Raw genomic sequence first — 15,256 nt, 5'->3', positions numbered from 1 at the left:
TGTGTAGCACCCAGAGTGGGTATTACCTCCACTGTACAAATAAGGAACAAGCACCTACTGCAGGTACCCTGTTCCTGACAGAGCCTGGCAGCCCAAGCCAGTTGGGTCTGGAGCAGTTCATTGGTCTCTGGTCCCTCCAGGGCATGTTAGCACAATGATTAAGGTGCACTCCCAGAACAGGAGTCCAAGAGGTGAAACTTCTGGTCACAAAGGGAGTCTGGCAGTTACATGAGCTGAACCTACATCTTCTCACCCCTGTACAAGTGACAGAATTTGAAAGCAATCACTTCCCTTGTTAAGGCTTTCTTTTCTCTTAGCTGCTCTTCTGACCGCACTGGTCAGTCTCCGCTTCCTCCATCAGCCAGCCATAGCAGCTCATTGTGCTACAGCTACACATGCCCAGCAAAGAGCCCAAGCATACCTATACATGTCTCACAGCCCTGCTCGCACAGCAAGAGGGATAGATTAAATGGAGGCTACAGTCAAACAGCAACAGCCCAAACTCCCCCAAATTGGGCTGTGCTGCCTGGTTTGGCACACGGAGGCAGGAAGCATGGCTTTTCTCACAGGCCCTCTCCTAAAATGCAGCTGTCGTTGCTGAGCCACTGACTTGCCAAAGGCAGCAGCCACGTGTGGCTGATCTCAAGTCCACTGTGCAAGAGTGTGGGCACTATTTCGTATCTGAAAGTAATACAGGGGACAGCAATGATAACAGGCTGTTTCAGAAGACTTTTTGAAACCTTTGACTTCGCAGTGATGTTGCAGAAACTCTTATATCCTGCATGCTCTGCTCGGTAGAAACATCATAGACCTCAGTCCCTGGGCTGCACTTACACACAGACCCACCAGCAGAATGCTCTTTATTCCTTCTGTCTTCCTGCTAATTCCACATTTTCTTGTCCTGACCTTTTTTTTTTTTTTTTTTGCGCCTGATTATCCTCTACTTACAGTAACTAGCAAATAGTTTCTTCTGCCTCTTCTCACTCTTTCAGTATATTTTCAGGATTGGATCTTCCTCAAAGAAATCCCTTGCCATAGATGTCTTTTTACAATGACTTTCTCAAGTGATGACAGGACTAAGATTTTCAAGGCTGGGGTATTCCAGTCACCTTCCTATCTATAAGTGTACGTCTAACTACAAGTGACACACTTTGGGAGCCTGATGAAGTCATGAGCAATCTACTTTCTTCTAGCTCACGCCACCTATGACTGTACACAGTATCGTTAGCAACTTCCTGCAGTTTTTACAGAGCAGCCTGTGAGTACGGCACGAGTTGGAGCACTTCATCGTCTCCTCTGCAAAAGCCAGAGAAAAAAAGAAGTAAGTGATTTCTGTCCTTGAGGCAAGGCATTACTTCTACTTAGCAGTATTTTGCTTTGTTCTGCTTTGATTACTGCTTCTCCATACTGTGCGTTTGTGCTTCAGAAATGCAGACTCTGTTGATGTTTCACCGTAGTCTAAATCTCCTTGTGACTGATATAACAGACATAAAGCGTTGTTGGGTCTGTATTAATTAGAGCTCATTGCAGCTGATGGAGTCTTTGTTACCTGTCTTCCCTACAAATTCCCTTTCCTATAAAAAACATATTTCTCTTTTACAAAACAATTTTAGTTCCAGTCAGGGATAGAAGATAATTAGGATTGAAGGATTTTGGCAGGATACAGGTCGCTGTGAGGTTAGATTTAACTATCACTGCCGATCATGAGGCATGAATATGTATTTGTATTACAAACAGGAATGCTGGGCTTCATTTGGTAGACCATAAGGAGAATTCACATCCAGCCTTTCCTCTCATCCTTACTTTGCTGGAAAAGCAAGACAGGCATTTTATTGTGATGTTTACCTGCTGGTCTAAGGTGACTGATTGGATACACTACATTTCTTCTTTTTCACCATCTTTTATTCACACAGTACTGCTGATCTCTGGCACTCAGAAATTTGGAGAATGAGCTAAGATAATTTTTTTTGTCAAATATTTTGGGAGTTGACCTGTTTCTCTGAGACTTCAAAAATACTGGGACCATGCTTAATGCTCTCCTCAGCAAACCAAAGACCTTGCTTTTAAATGAAAGCTGATACTCCTTTGCATTTAGCCTAGCCATTATTTTGCGTAGTAGCTGCAGCTTTATGTGGACCACAAGTCTTGTGATAAAGTCACAGGTTGGTAATAGCAGTCGCACCACACTGGTAGATGGGCAGAATGAATCAGTTTGCATTCCTTCCTTGGAGACTTTAAAGGATCCTACTTTTGCTTTGAGAGATTCTGAGATCAGAGAGGATCTTTCCTACGCCAAATACGATTTAGCAAAGGGTAAACATCTTACCAGAGCTGGGCTGACCAACAGTTTGACTTGATCAAACTGAATTGTTTCCTGAATTTAGTTTCTCATAGGGTCTTCTTGGTTAGTTTTCTTCTCCCTGTTACCTCCCCCATTTGTCTATGTTTATGTTGCAATTGAAGGCACTAGAGATTATAGCTTTTGGCTTCTCTTGAAATTTTAACATAAAGTTTGCTATTCTGCCAAAGACCAAGGAGCATCTGGGCTTAGTTTTAACTTGCCCTTCCCAGAATCCCATTTAGATCAGCTGCCTCAAAAACAGCAGTTCCTTAACTTTGAGTAACCTCATTTAGGGCTGGGGAAGAGGGAAAAAAACCCATTTATTCAGCCCTTTAGCACTCTGTGGGCAAGGCTGATTTTCTTCTGAGGACTTTTCCACAGATCTGTTCACAGGACACTACATTTAAACAAATACTCTCAGTGTGAATGGAGCACCGCCTGTACAGATTTCTGCCTGAAACTGCAGACGACTCTTTCAGGTTCAGCACTTCCCATGCCTCTTGGGGAGATATTGATCTTACAGCCTCATCATGATCACACAAATAGCATTGCTGTCAAAGTAGAAGTGCCTGAGGGCAGCGTTTCAACTATCTCAGCTGCCTTGACAAAGCTCAGTCCCACTTCAGAGCTGAAATGCAAATTTCACAGCTTTGTGCAGAATGATTTTGCCCTCCCAGCCAGGTTCTTTTATTTTTGTATCCAAGAGGCTACAACAGTGCATATAAGTCAGTGGTTCCCACACCAGAAAGAGTTGGGAGTGGGGAAGCGGAGAGCAGTATTGCTGCAGTTGCAAAGAGGGTCATGCCACTGCTCACATTAGCTGTTGTGGTCCAAATGCAACGGGAACATGGCTGGAGTGGCAGCTGCAGTGACTGCTGCACCAGATAACATGAAGACAGGTTTCTGTGGCTGCTCTCCATGACTTAGTGCCTGTACATCTGGCCTGAGCTCAGCACAAGCTCAGGTTTTGCTTGCCTTTTTTTGATACTTAGTGCAAACCTGTTGTGTTTTCAGTGAGCCATGGGGTGTAATTAGCAATGAGCAGTTCAGTGCAGTTCCATCTGAGGTTGTTTTTCTCTGCTTTGACCCCTTTTCACTCCCTGCACAGACTCAGCTGCCTGTCCAAAAGCATCTGGATATCTCCCCACTGCTCCTGGCTCCAGGGTTGCTGTGCATGTCTCATGCATGGAGCCAGGACAGGTCTGGCAGGGTTTAGCAGATAGGACACCTTATGTCCCTCTGCCACATGTTATTGCCTCCTGAGTGGGGTGTGCCTCACTGTCTGAAAATCACTGCTTTAAACTGAACCCTTTGGGGGCCAGTGTATATGGGGAAATGCTTTTTTTGCTTAGCCCTGCCTCCTATGCTGGGGCTATAACAGAGCAGTGGAGGAGGAGGTAATCAAGGATCCCACCATACTAACAGAAATCCCATCATCGTTACAGCTGCTTTCTGTAGAGCACGTCAGGCTTGACAGAATCTGTCTTTTAGACTACCGCTGCTTTGATCTTATCTGCCTTCATGAATCAAGGCTATTTTTAAAGCAGGGTATTTAGTGCAGATAGATACTACCACACACATATAAGGTTCAGAGCTGGCTGCTGCTGTTGGAGGAGCAGAGCATGTAATAAAAACGTTCTCCAAGAACCAGATATCCTGCTGTGGAAACAATGTATGATTTTGATATAGGAAGGACACTTTGGGGAATATCTAGTAGCTGGGATTTTTACATTAATATCTTCCAGCGTAGACTCTAAGAGTTGCAGCGAAGAATGAGATGCTCATTGTGGTAGATGTACAAACAGCCGGAAGAGAGGGCAGCTGAGTATTTGGACAAGACACTACGGGGGATTTAGCAGACGTGAGTGGGCTTACAAAGACGTCAGAGAAATGTGTAGGAGCAAAGAGGAACCTTTAAGTATCACAGGTTTTGCTGATATAACTAAGGTCTTCAGGGGAAAATCCTACTGCTGGTATGTGAACTAGCTAGCTATAGGAGGTGACCCAGATGGCAAAAAAGGAAAACCGTAGTTCTCCAATTAGTTGAGAGTGAATCACAGGACAAGAAGGAACAAAGAAATTGAGTTTCATGGTAAATGGAAAAGGAGGAAATATTGGTGTCTGAGTTCAGAGCACTTGTAAATATCACCTTTAACTGCTCTGTTAGAAATAGGATTGTTTCAAGTATAGAAGGCACTGTGGTTTCCAAAAGGCTTTGCAGATCCCATCTGCTGAGACGCATTCACTTTAGACAAAAGTAAAACAATTTTGAGGGGAAACTAGCTAGACTTCTCAGTGAGAAGCAATATGTCAGCGAGCCCAAGTCTGGCAAGTCACGAAATTATTTTGGGCATCTTTTTGCTCTGGTTTTCCCCAGCAACTTCTTCAGTACTGATGATGCTACCAGCAGCAGCGCAGCTCCCACATCACAGCACCTCCCACACAGATGCACAAGGGCAGTGCCAAGACCTGTAAGTCCCCCATGGGAGAGAGTTAATTTACTGTAACAAGGTCAAAGCTCAACACCACCTTTGCATTTTCCTACTATTGGCAGAGAGCGGCCATCCTGTCTGTGCTCACTCTTTTCAGTACAGCTAAGCCACACTCTGACTGGGGGATTTCAGAGGGATGAAAGGGACAACCATATTTTGAGGATGTAGGAAAAGCCTGTGATCCCTGTCACTGTCGCTATTGCAACAGAGGTGTCAGTGCAGGAAGGGGGGAAGCTCGTGAATTTGGGATTTTGATCAGGAGATGTGTCTGGTTATGAATAAATATCCTCTGCAAGTGTCACTGCCTGGTGGCAGTCCTGCCTGGACACTTGTCCCCTGAGCCAGCATCCTCTGGCTTCTGTGGGAACTTGAGCGACAAAAGAGTTATGAGTTACTATTTGTGGATCTCCTGGGACAGCAGTGGTTTGAAAGCCATGGATTGACTTGGGACGGAGGCAGGGAAAGCTGCAGCGGGATGGTGAAAGGCAGGAATGAACCATGGCAATGCAGAGACCACATATAGGGAAAGACAAACCCAGGCGACGACAGGCTGGCAGGATGCGATCAGGTCAGCAATAGAGGACAGAGCCTGGGCAGGGCTCAGCAGCGACAGGCCAACAGCATGCAGGACCAAGCTGCGGTCGGACACAACCCTTGGCCATTAATAAAAACAAACAAATGTAGGGAAACAAACAGAGCCATTGGCCAGCCATAATCCACAGCCAACTTACAGACAAGCAAAGCAGCTTACCACAAGGTAGGATAACTGCATGGTCACTAAAACGCGTGCCTCTATCCAGCTCTGCTACAACAACATTGCTCTGTTCATGTGTGGCAGCAATAGAGCCTGAGGTCCCCAAAGCCTCTGTGGGTCCAGGAGCACGGAGGTGCTGGGTGCCAACTAAGGGCTACCACAAGCCATAGGCATGGCTATGCCATTTCCACGCTGATCACCCTGCCTGCCTGAGAGGTAATGAGATCGAATGGTCACACCTCTGGACATGATGCTCCTCCAAGCGGGGACAAGTCTCTCTCTTGGCCACAGGGTGGCTGTGATTGTCCTTCACTTGTTCATGCACGGACTTGAAGATCTTTACTTAGGCATTAGTCCAGGTGCCACATGTGTCCACCTGCTGACATTCACTGAAGGGTGAAAAGATGTACGGCCTTAGTCCAGAAATCTCCAGCAACTGCAGGTGAACAGTTGCTGCCCCAGAGATGATTTTGACCATGACAGTTTGGGGTGAACACAGCTCTAGTACAGGCCTTTCTGTGGCTCCTCGTGTGTTTCTAACTGGAGGTGCCAGAGGTTTGGCAGGAGTCTCCTGTTTGAAGGCTTGGATGACTGAGGTCCAGAAGAAGGGGGAAGGTGTCCATAAGTAGCTGCTGGGGAGATCCTAAAGTCTAAAGGATGACAGAGCACCCCTTTTTAAGGGGTACACCTGTGGGTTTGAACACTGGTCTTGGTGCTTCTTTGTTCAGCTGCTTGAAGTCGGATTTTCCCTAAACCTGTCAATTAGACACACTCAGCTCTAACAGTGTGACAGCATGGCCAGATCTCCTTGCCTTGTTAAAACAGCCTGCTCCCTGATACCCCAGCCTGCTCTTTTGGGAGTCCAGCGCAGTATTCACCCACGTGTAAGCCTTCAGTGACGAATCTGCCAGCACTTGGCTGTGTTTTGACATCCAGGAGCACCCCGGGGCAGGTCAGAGAAGCTGTGCATGGGAATCCCCCCCTCTCATCTCCTTCTTCCAAGACTTCATAGTTCCAACACGAGCCAGCAAGAAAGTCTGGCCAGTTAGGTTTCCAAATGAGCCACTCGAGTAACAGAAGCCTTATTTAAATAGCCCCCACAGCCAAAGATATCAATTAGGCTGCGATAGCTTTAGGGAGGCATTGAGCACGAGTGCCTGCTGGTTTGGTGTGTGAAGGTGTGTGAAGAAGAGGGTATGAATCAACAGCACAAAACTCACCAGTCTCGGGGCTGCTTTCAGCTCTTCACTTTCGTGGCCACTGCTCCAAAATCTATGCTTTCCTCAGCCTTTTTACTTGAGGGGCTTTATAGTTTAGCCTCAAATTTATGATGGCATTTCTGGGGTTCCTGATGGCTCTCCTGGCCATGAAGCCATTCCTCTGGCTGTGGGACCTTTTCTAGACAAGCCGGTAGGTACCGATCTGCCCTGCAACAGCCACTCTCTGATGCTTTCAGGGAGGACTGAGAAACTTTGCCAGGTCCAAAAGTCCCAAAATCATGAGTCATGGCCTCTGAATCATGAGACTGGGGAAAAGAGTCTACTGGTACCGGGGGATTTTGGGTTCTGTTTTTCACTTGTGAACATCCCCTGTCTACTCCATATGACACATATGTAGTTTTACCTACTTTTAGATGTGTTGAATAAGGTGGTTTGAAACCCTGAAGCAGCAGGTTTCCTTTACACATTTCTCTCTTGCCTGGCATTCTTCTCTCCTCTGCAGTCCCTCACCAGGTAGTGTAACATGGCACTGAGACACCCAGTTTATGGAAGGATCACAATTTTAAGCTGGGTCCTTTTTCAGCCCTGAATTATGTGATAGTTCACTCATACCTGCTTATTTTAGCAGAATAGTATGGTTAGCTGTAGACTGCGGGAAGGGGGAAGTGGATGTCTGGATCTACATAAACGCCCACACACAGGTATTTAAAATCTCTAGTTGCTGAGAGTTCACATCTATGAATTGTGTATCATGAGACAAATCAAACACCTTCTTCTCATCAGAAATGATTGCTGAGTTCCCCTCCTCAACGGCAGATGATTAATATCTTCTGTCTTCTGATAAAAATCTTTTTTTAATAAAATTGCTTATATCTGCAGTATGCAGTTAAATATTAAGGCTGTATAACTAATTTCAAGGTCCTGTTGCTTCCTTACAGCAACTATTTTCAGCCTACAAATGCTCCATTACTTGTTTTAACCAGCACTAGTCAACAGCGGGATTATCTGCTTTCACCACAGTGCTCTCTGTCCAGTGTCTTGCAGTTGGAGATTAGCATAAACACTGACGCAGAAGTGGTTGCTTCTAGCAAAAAACCTACCTGAACTTCAGGTGACTACACTTAGTGACCAGACCAAAGCATATGCCATGCCTCAGTTCAGCAGAACACTGCTTAGAGGTCTGTCTTGTTTTTTGAGTCTTCTCCACAGCTGCAGCAGCCAGGGAGCATTCAGAAGAAGATAAAACTCAAACAGAAATCTAGCAAATACAAGAAATTTGCCACTTTCATCTTTCAGGAATCACGTGGAGATTTTTTTCCTGACTAGGCATTAAAGCTGCTTCGTATGGTGTTTATTTGTTTCTGCATTCAAATCCCATCGGTGGTTTGCTTCTGATCAAGCTAGGATGGAGGCAGATATTTTAAGATGGAGTTGTGCTCAGGCTGGATTCACAGTGTAGTCCTGTAGCATTAAAACACCCTTTTTTCTCTACAGAGCTTTGAAATGATATAGTTTCAAAATTACATATTCATATATTATATTCAAATTTGAAACTATATAGTTTCAAATCCCACTATCTTGTGTGTGTCAGTAAAAGTGATTGGTGTGCTGGGTAACTAAGTGGAGCCATTGCTACTTTTCCTTTGTATGCTGAGACTTGCTTATAGGAGTGACTTCATCTACTAATTTGTTTATTACTAATGGAAAAAAAAAAAAACCACCCAACAAAAAATAAACCAGTTCACTGACTTGCTGGGCTAATGGGTCATAATCTATTTTTATCCATAAAGATATCACAAACATTTTTCCTACTTTCAAGAACAGCAGAGCAAATAATCCACAGCAATTTCTTATTTTCTGTTAAAGTTAACAGACACAAAAGCTAGTGGCTGGAAAGTTTAATAGTTCATAAAGTTTACAGATAGGTAATGTAGGTTCTGCATGAGAAAAAGAAGCCCAGGTTCAGAAGAGCAGTGATATTGCTGGTGATGAGCATTGTAGGTGGCCTATCTGTCATATCTGGGAATTGATGTCTTATGATGCTAGATCTGAGTGGTCAGACTGACATCATGTTAGTACGCTTGTGTCAAATAATTACAGTACCACATGCTATGAAGGAAAGGACACAAAACCCTCAGGAGAAACTCAGGTCCTGTTTCACTGAAGGTTGATTTATGCTTTAAAACTTGCAGGTTGTCAACCTTTCCAAATATTTGGGGCAGGAAGGAAGGTGTGAAGGGATGGTTTGTTTTTATCTTAACCACTATGACTTTTTTTTTTTATTATTCTTAATATCCACAAAAACTCCCCAAAATTTTCAGCTCTAACAATAATCCTCAGCATAGAAGGATGATCAGAAAATTATTAGAAAATGAAAAATATATAAATAATGTGCTCTGATGATCTAATTGTACTCATGTTACGGATTTCACTGTGTCTTTTTTCTCTTCCATCCCTCTGTATCTCAGGTGAATTAATCCAAAGACTTTCAACCAGTGATTTGTTCAACTATTGTGCTTTTTTTGACTTCTCCCTCTCTTCCCTGTAACTATCCGCAGTTTTCTTTTTCACCTTTCTTAATAGGGGTTATTTTTATTACTCCAACTTCTCTGTTGGAAATTGAAACAGTTTTACATGAGTAGCTCATAGACAAATAAAACAAAAAAAGGCAAAATAAAGCTTTTTGCTTTCCCCCTTGTTTTCACTTCCCTCTTTACACCTCAGTGTTAGCAAGAACACTTCAGTCTCTTGAGGGAAGACCAAATATTAATGCAACTGGCCTGAATGAGCAGCAAGAGCCCCTAGTCAAGTTTCTGCACCTCTCAGGACCCTTTTCTGCTTCATTCAGACTCCAGTGAAGATCTTAACATTCACTCTGAAGCGATAAGCTCTAAGCCGACAGGCTCACAAAAGTCCACATGCTTTTCAGGGCTTAGCAGTGGCATTTTCAAGGCAAAAGAACTGAAGAGAGTGATGTGGGTAGAGCTGCTGTCCACCTCCATGTGACTCCAATGGCCAGAGGCACTGCTTATCCAAAGCGCTCTGCTTAGTACTTGCAGCATCCACAGAGAAGGTGCCTGGCTGGGTAACTTGGCTGCAAAGACCCCTAAATAGCAGAGATGGCCAGTGCCTCTGGAGACTGATGGAGGGTGCAGCTCACACTACGGCCGAGCTGCTGTCAGTACAACCCCTACCTCCTCCTGCGTCCAGCTGCTCCACTCCTGGCCATGTGCTACTTACTACTAATTCCCTTGTGCCAGCCCTGGTGCTGCTTTGACCCTAGTGAGCCGCTTCAGAAAGGTCAACTGGTGGGCAACTGACCCAGATGATAGAAGAAGGGGACAAGTTTTCTGCTAGCTTCCCACTCTGTGCATGTTCACTGCAGGGCCAGGTGACCTACTGGTCAGGGACAAGGCAGAGAGAAAAAAAGGCAACAGCCGGGCTGTAATTCTGGCCTGGCTGTGATGTGAAATCCTCATAGCATCCCAGGCTCATGATTTCATCTTCCATGAGCTGTGTAGGGCACCTCTGTAGGATAGTTCCATGCTCTCTGATGCTGGGTAAGGAGAGAGGACAGATGACCACGGCACAAGCTCTCCTGCACAACAAAGAAGTGTTTTGGCCCCTGTCCACAAGATGGAAGATTTGATTTCTAGACCAGACACCAGTTTGGTATTTGAAATCTGCCACTTTCTAGGAAAGCCTGAGAAAGAGTACCTTTCCACCCCTCCTGGTAAATCTGGGCCACTTGCCATGAGGAATGCAAGGTGCACTGGATCAAAGAGAAGGTGAGGACAGGGCAGTCAATCTCAGTCTGGTTTCACAGCCCTGCTTGGTGGGTCTGCAGCAAGGAATTTCTGCTGCTTTCTCACCACACTCCAAGAAAATGGGATTTCACACCCGTCATGCCTCTTCCGTCCACAGTCCTTTCTACTTGGCCATCTCCAGGTGCCCTGACCTTTTCCAGGGTTTTCTCTCCATAAGGTCTCAATATATTAGAGCACGTAGGCACTCCATTTTAGGAGTAAGAAATGTAATTATCTATTTGTCTAGCAGTCTGAACATAACAACATTAGAAATGTTAGGCCTACCTACCCCAATATTGTGGCTATAACCTAGGCCAAGAGCAGATGTCCACGGAAGAGGGTGAATACAAAGCAGGCACACAGCAGATCTTCCTTAGTGGATTACCCCATCTTCCAGTGGTTTTTGCTCAAGCGCTTCCTGAGCCAGAGCTGATGTCTCTGTCCTGGAAGATGAGGTGTTTTGCACGTCTTGAAGGTGAGAAACATGCATGTGCTGACTGCGGTTTGTTGTGTACAGTGAGTCTCACGGAGCAAGAAGCCTCAGAGTGCTGCTAAATATACGTTGAGCTGTTGATGCAAAACACAGCCGGGACATGATGTAGCATCTAGTAATGGTTGGTGAGCCCAGTGGAACAGAATAGGTCACAGAAAGGTGAAAACAGCTACTTTAGACAGGCTTTGCTCAACTAAAAGCTACAGGACAGCTAAGAAACCTAACGCATTGAAACAGCTTGTCTCTCACAAATGCATTCTTGGATATCGCTCATCCTTGGCATCACAGCTACGTTTGACCCTTTATAAATGCTTGAAAATTGCTAGAGGTGGCAAATCTCTTAAGTTCTGCTGTTCCAACCAACATTTCTATCACTAAAACTGCTCATCACAAATATTAGTGGAAAATGAACCCTGAAATGGTGTATGTTTTTTTCAGCGGTGGAATTATTATTATTTTTTATTTGAATGAACATCTGAGATGCAGGTTAGCCTGCTCCAGTCCTGCACCAGTGTGGGACAACAACAAAGTCCTCACAGGTAACCAGCTGCCTCTTTAGATAAAGCAGTACAGGTATGAATGCTACATTCAAGAGATGTGGAAATACATCAATCACAGCCCAGCCACCACAGAACAAGACAGAACTGGGAATCTTCTGGGCTGAGCCAAGTATCAAAACAGCAAACTCTAAAGGCCTGACAACAGGATGAAAATATGCGTTCAGTTGCAGAGGGGCGATGTCACAGGGAGAAATTTCATCAATTGTCTGCTGAGTGTTGCTTTCTGATCTTCAGTTTAAGGAGGAAACCCCTCTGCAGGCCTGGAGAGCTAAGCAGAGACAAGTGAGGCTCAGAACTGGGGGCCAGGGCCAGAAGACGCTTCCCTGGACAGGACAGAGAGCCAGGAGAAAGTGAGGGAGGGAAGCAGATGGATGTCCTCCTCTCCTCCTTCCTGATATGGGGCTGAGACATAAAGCATTACTGCTGGGAAGGATCCAGGCTCCTGAGATGACAGGCCAGACCTTCAGGAAAGGCATTCAGCATGTGGTTTTTCTCTACAAGTGTAAATTCACATCTATGGCTGCACTTTGCCAGTTAAGGCTTTGCGCTTGGCAGCTGACAGTCATTTAAGGGTGAAGGTCTCTTCAGCTCAGTCTCAGCCCTGTGGCTTATACCATATGCCAAAAGTCAAGAAAAAAAAAGCATAGCCCGTGCAGGCAGCTTAAAAAAAGTCACAGGCATCTCCTTCCTGAGGCTCACTCACGGGTGCTAAGCACGGGAAGGAGACTTGAAGCAGAGCAGGAAGGGTGGAGGCAAAGGAAGGAGTCAAGAGAGAGAAGCGTTGGGAACCACGTGTCTACGGAATAACTCTTCTACCACTTCCTTCCTGCCCTGCACCATCGCTGGCTGCTTGCTGGTGAGACAGGTACCGCCGGGGGAAGCATGCCTTTGTACAACCTGCGGCGAACAGCAGGTGTAAGCAGTGCAGAAAGGAGAATATTCAGACAAACACAGAGTCAAGAGAAGTATGCAAGGCCCAGGGGGAGGGGAGGAGAGTGCACCTTCAACCACTCTTGAAGGTTTTTTTGCTAAGGTGCGAGAGGTAGACAGCCGCTGAGTAACCAAGATGGCGTGCGACTGTGCCATGTCCCCACCTCGGCTGCTCCCATCTCCCTTATGTATGAGTTGTATTCACCTGCTGTTCTTCACCTTAGAAGGGAAGGTCTCCAAGACTGCTCTGTGGTGTGCAGGTGTACAGTAGCTCTCACATCGGTCAGACGTGTCTGAGTTGAGGACAAGCTCTCGTATGCCAGGTCCCAGGTGAGGTCTCGGTGGAGAACCGCTGCTGACCCTGAAACCGAGCACTGTTTTTATCCCCTCTAGACAGAGGTTTGGTAGGTGGCCCAGAGAAGACCCCACCTCATTCACCAAGGGTGGCAGATGCCCAGAGGCAGCAAAAAACTCAAGTCACCACCAGCCCTTATCGCAACTATCATTTTTCTAATGTAACACCAGCTATTGGTACACTTTCACTGCTAGGAAAGAAGGGAAGTAATTTTACATCCTCCCACACAGAAATCTTGCAGCAGGCCTGCTGAGTACTGTGTCGTCTTCCCCCCATGCAGTGAGGATCCTCTTCTCCCGTTGTTCTTAAGATGGGACATTTGAAACTACAGGAAACTTCAGATCCCCCTTGAGAGGGCTTGAACATACCCACCAGGCTCCAGACGGTCTGACTCTGAGACGTGGAGGGATGTGGCCCTCTGGCAAGACGCTTTGGCCCAATTAGCGTGGTGACCACTGCCTGCTAACCCTCATCAACGTGTCAGCACGCAAGTGGAGCATGGTTTGCCACAGGGGGAAGTGGAAGGTAGTCGCAGAGTGCGGTCGCACCCTCTGGTGTACTTACACGCACACACACACACACATCTCCTCAGTTCCTCTGTCTGTGGAGGCCCCTTCCAAACGTCCTCACCCCAGGAAACAGCTTACACTGCGGTCGGGGATGGGGATGGCTGGTACTGCTGCCTGTGCCCCCGCCTGCTTGTTTGCCAGGACATCTTCACGCAGAAGCTGCTGTCATTGAGCAGGCTCTGACTGCGTTGGGGTACTTGCTGGAAATGAACACCTCTTGGCATGGGCCAGGAGAACCTCTCTTGGTGTTTAGGGCTGTGAGGGTCTCACAGGCTAAGGCAACCCGTGTCCATTTCCTCATACCATTCTCATCATCTGGTAACCAAACTAAGTCAGGGGACCTGACTGCCCTTCAAGCTCTAGGGATCTTGCATGGCAGGTGCTCTTTAGGCATTCAGGGTGGAGCTGCTTACGCCACCCCAGGGACTGCTCTTGCCCACGTGGAGGGGAAGGAAGGTCCCCACCAGCTTGTCCACCCTTCCAGAGATGCAGGAGACAATCCTACTGCACTGGGAGCAGACTGCTTCCCCTTGGTTTGCTTGAGACGGGCCCAAACAAGCAACAAATAAATGTTCTGAGGCTGCTAAAAGCTACCTTCTCCCCTGCATGAACTCAGGGTTAAAGAAATTGCTCATACACAGTGTGAACCAAGAAAGCTCATGCCCCTCCTCTGCCTGAAGGGACTCAATCTCTGTCAACATATCTCCTCCTTCTGGAGTTAGCTGACTGTTGCCTGGAGCAGGTGTCCATCCCATAAGAGAATGCCCAAAAGATTAAGCCAAACAACACCTTTTTTTATCAAGGTTGTTATACAGGGGACACCTGCAACTCATAAATACAGAAAAGTACAATTTTTAAGGGCACACAACACCGTTATGGCACACCCACCTCCGTATTCCTCTCTTCGCTTGGAGAATACTTCTGCATAGAAATCATCATGTGACTTTGCAAGAAATGCTTCTCCTAGCTCTACTTAACACTAACCAAATACCAAGTCTGCTTTTGTGTATGGTTATCTTGGAAATGTGGAGTTTTTTGTAACCACACCTCTTCAAAGAGCATTAAGTTTCTTCACCTCCATATCTTAAATGTGTGTCTGTTCTTCTCTTTTGTCTTGCTGACTTCCTCTAACTGCCCATATTTCCTGTTGTTTCCCAGAGGCATCATGTGGTAGGCAGTTTCACTGGTTTACTATGGTGGGTGTTATATAGCACTACAAGTTTATGTTCTTCAGCTGCAGTTATTCATTAAGAAGAGGGAGGAGGGAAGTATGAATTAGCTAGATCTGAATGACTATGTTGTAACACATTGTGGAGGTACACACCAGTGGCCAGATTCTGGTTCCTGTATGCTATGTAGTCTCTGACACAGCAACTACCACCACCCACTTCAGACAGTTCCCCCATATGACTAACCGTAAATGATAGCTTCTTTTGGAAGTCTGCCTCTGAAATCTCTACCGTTTCCATATTTTGTTACTCAGTTCGAAAAAAAAAAGAATTGAAGACTAATACCCTTCATTTCCTGTGGGAAGTGACTTTAGTAACTGATCAGCAGCTCTGTCTTATTTATGAGGCAGCCTGGTTTAGGAACAGTCCCCAATACCCCATTTTAGTGAACAGGCATGCTGTAGTCAAGAAATTCCTTGTGAAAAAAGGCACTTTCTCCTGGAAGTAAATCAGACCTGATTCTCAGGAGACACTACAGGAGACCAGCAGGTCTTGGAAAACTTGCCT

At 45.9% G+C, this 15,256-nt stretch overlaps 1 protein-coding gene across 2 annotated transcripts in view; it reads left to right on the top strand.

The window, feature by feature from the left end:
* Positions 1-15,256, top strand: part of GPR132 (G protein-coupled receptor 132) — an 88,204-nt gene that overhangs the window by 68,716 nt on the left and 4,232 nt on the right. The window contains exon 1 of one of the 2 annotated variants that reach the window (XM_087747018.1): positions 1,210-1,321. The exons of the other annotated variant lie outside the window; for it this stretch is intronic. The gene's annotated coding sequence lies outside the window, so the exon portion shown is untranslated. Of the gene's footprint in view, positions 1-1,209; positions 1,322-15,256 lie in introns of those variants that run through there. 2 annotated transcript variants of the gene reach the window in all.

The sequence above is a fragment of the Nipponia nippon genome, unplaced genomic scaffold (assembly GCF_047370975.1).
Source record: "Nipponia nippon isolate SJK-2023a ecotype South Korea unplaced genomic scaffold, ASM4737097v1 scaffold_11, whole genome shotgun sequence".
Classification (NCBI taxonomy): domain Eukaryota; kingdom Metazoa; phylum Chordata; class Aves; order Pelecaniformes; family Threskiornithidae; genus Nipponia; species Nipponia nippon.
Note: the sequence above shows the minus strand (reverse complement) of the source record. Positions and strands in the feature narration are given on the sequence as shown.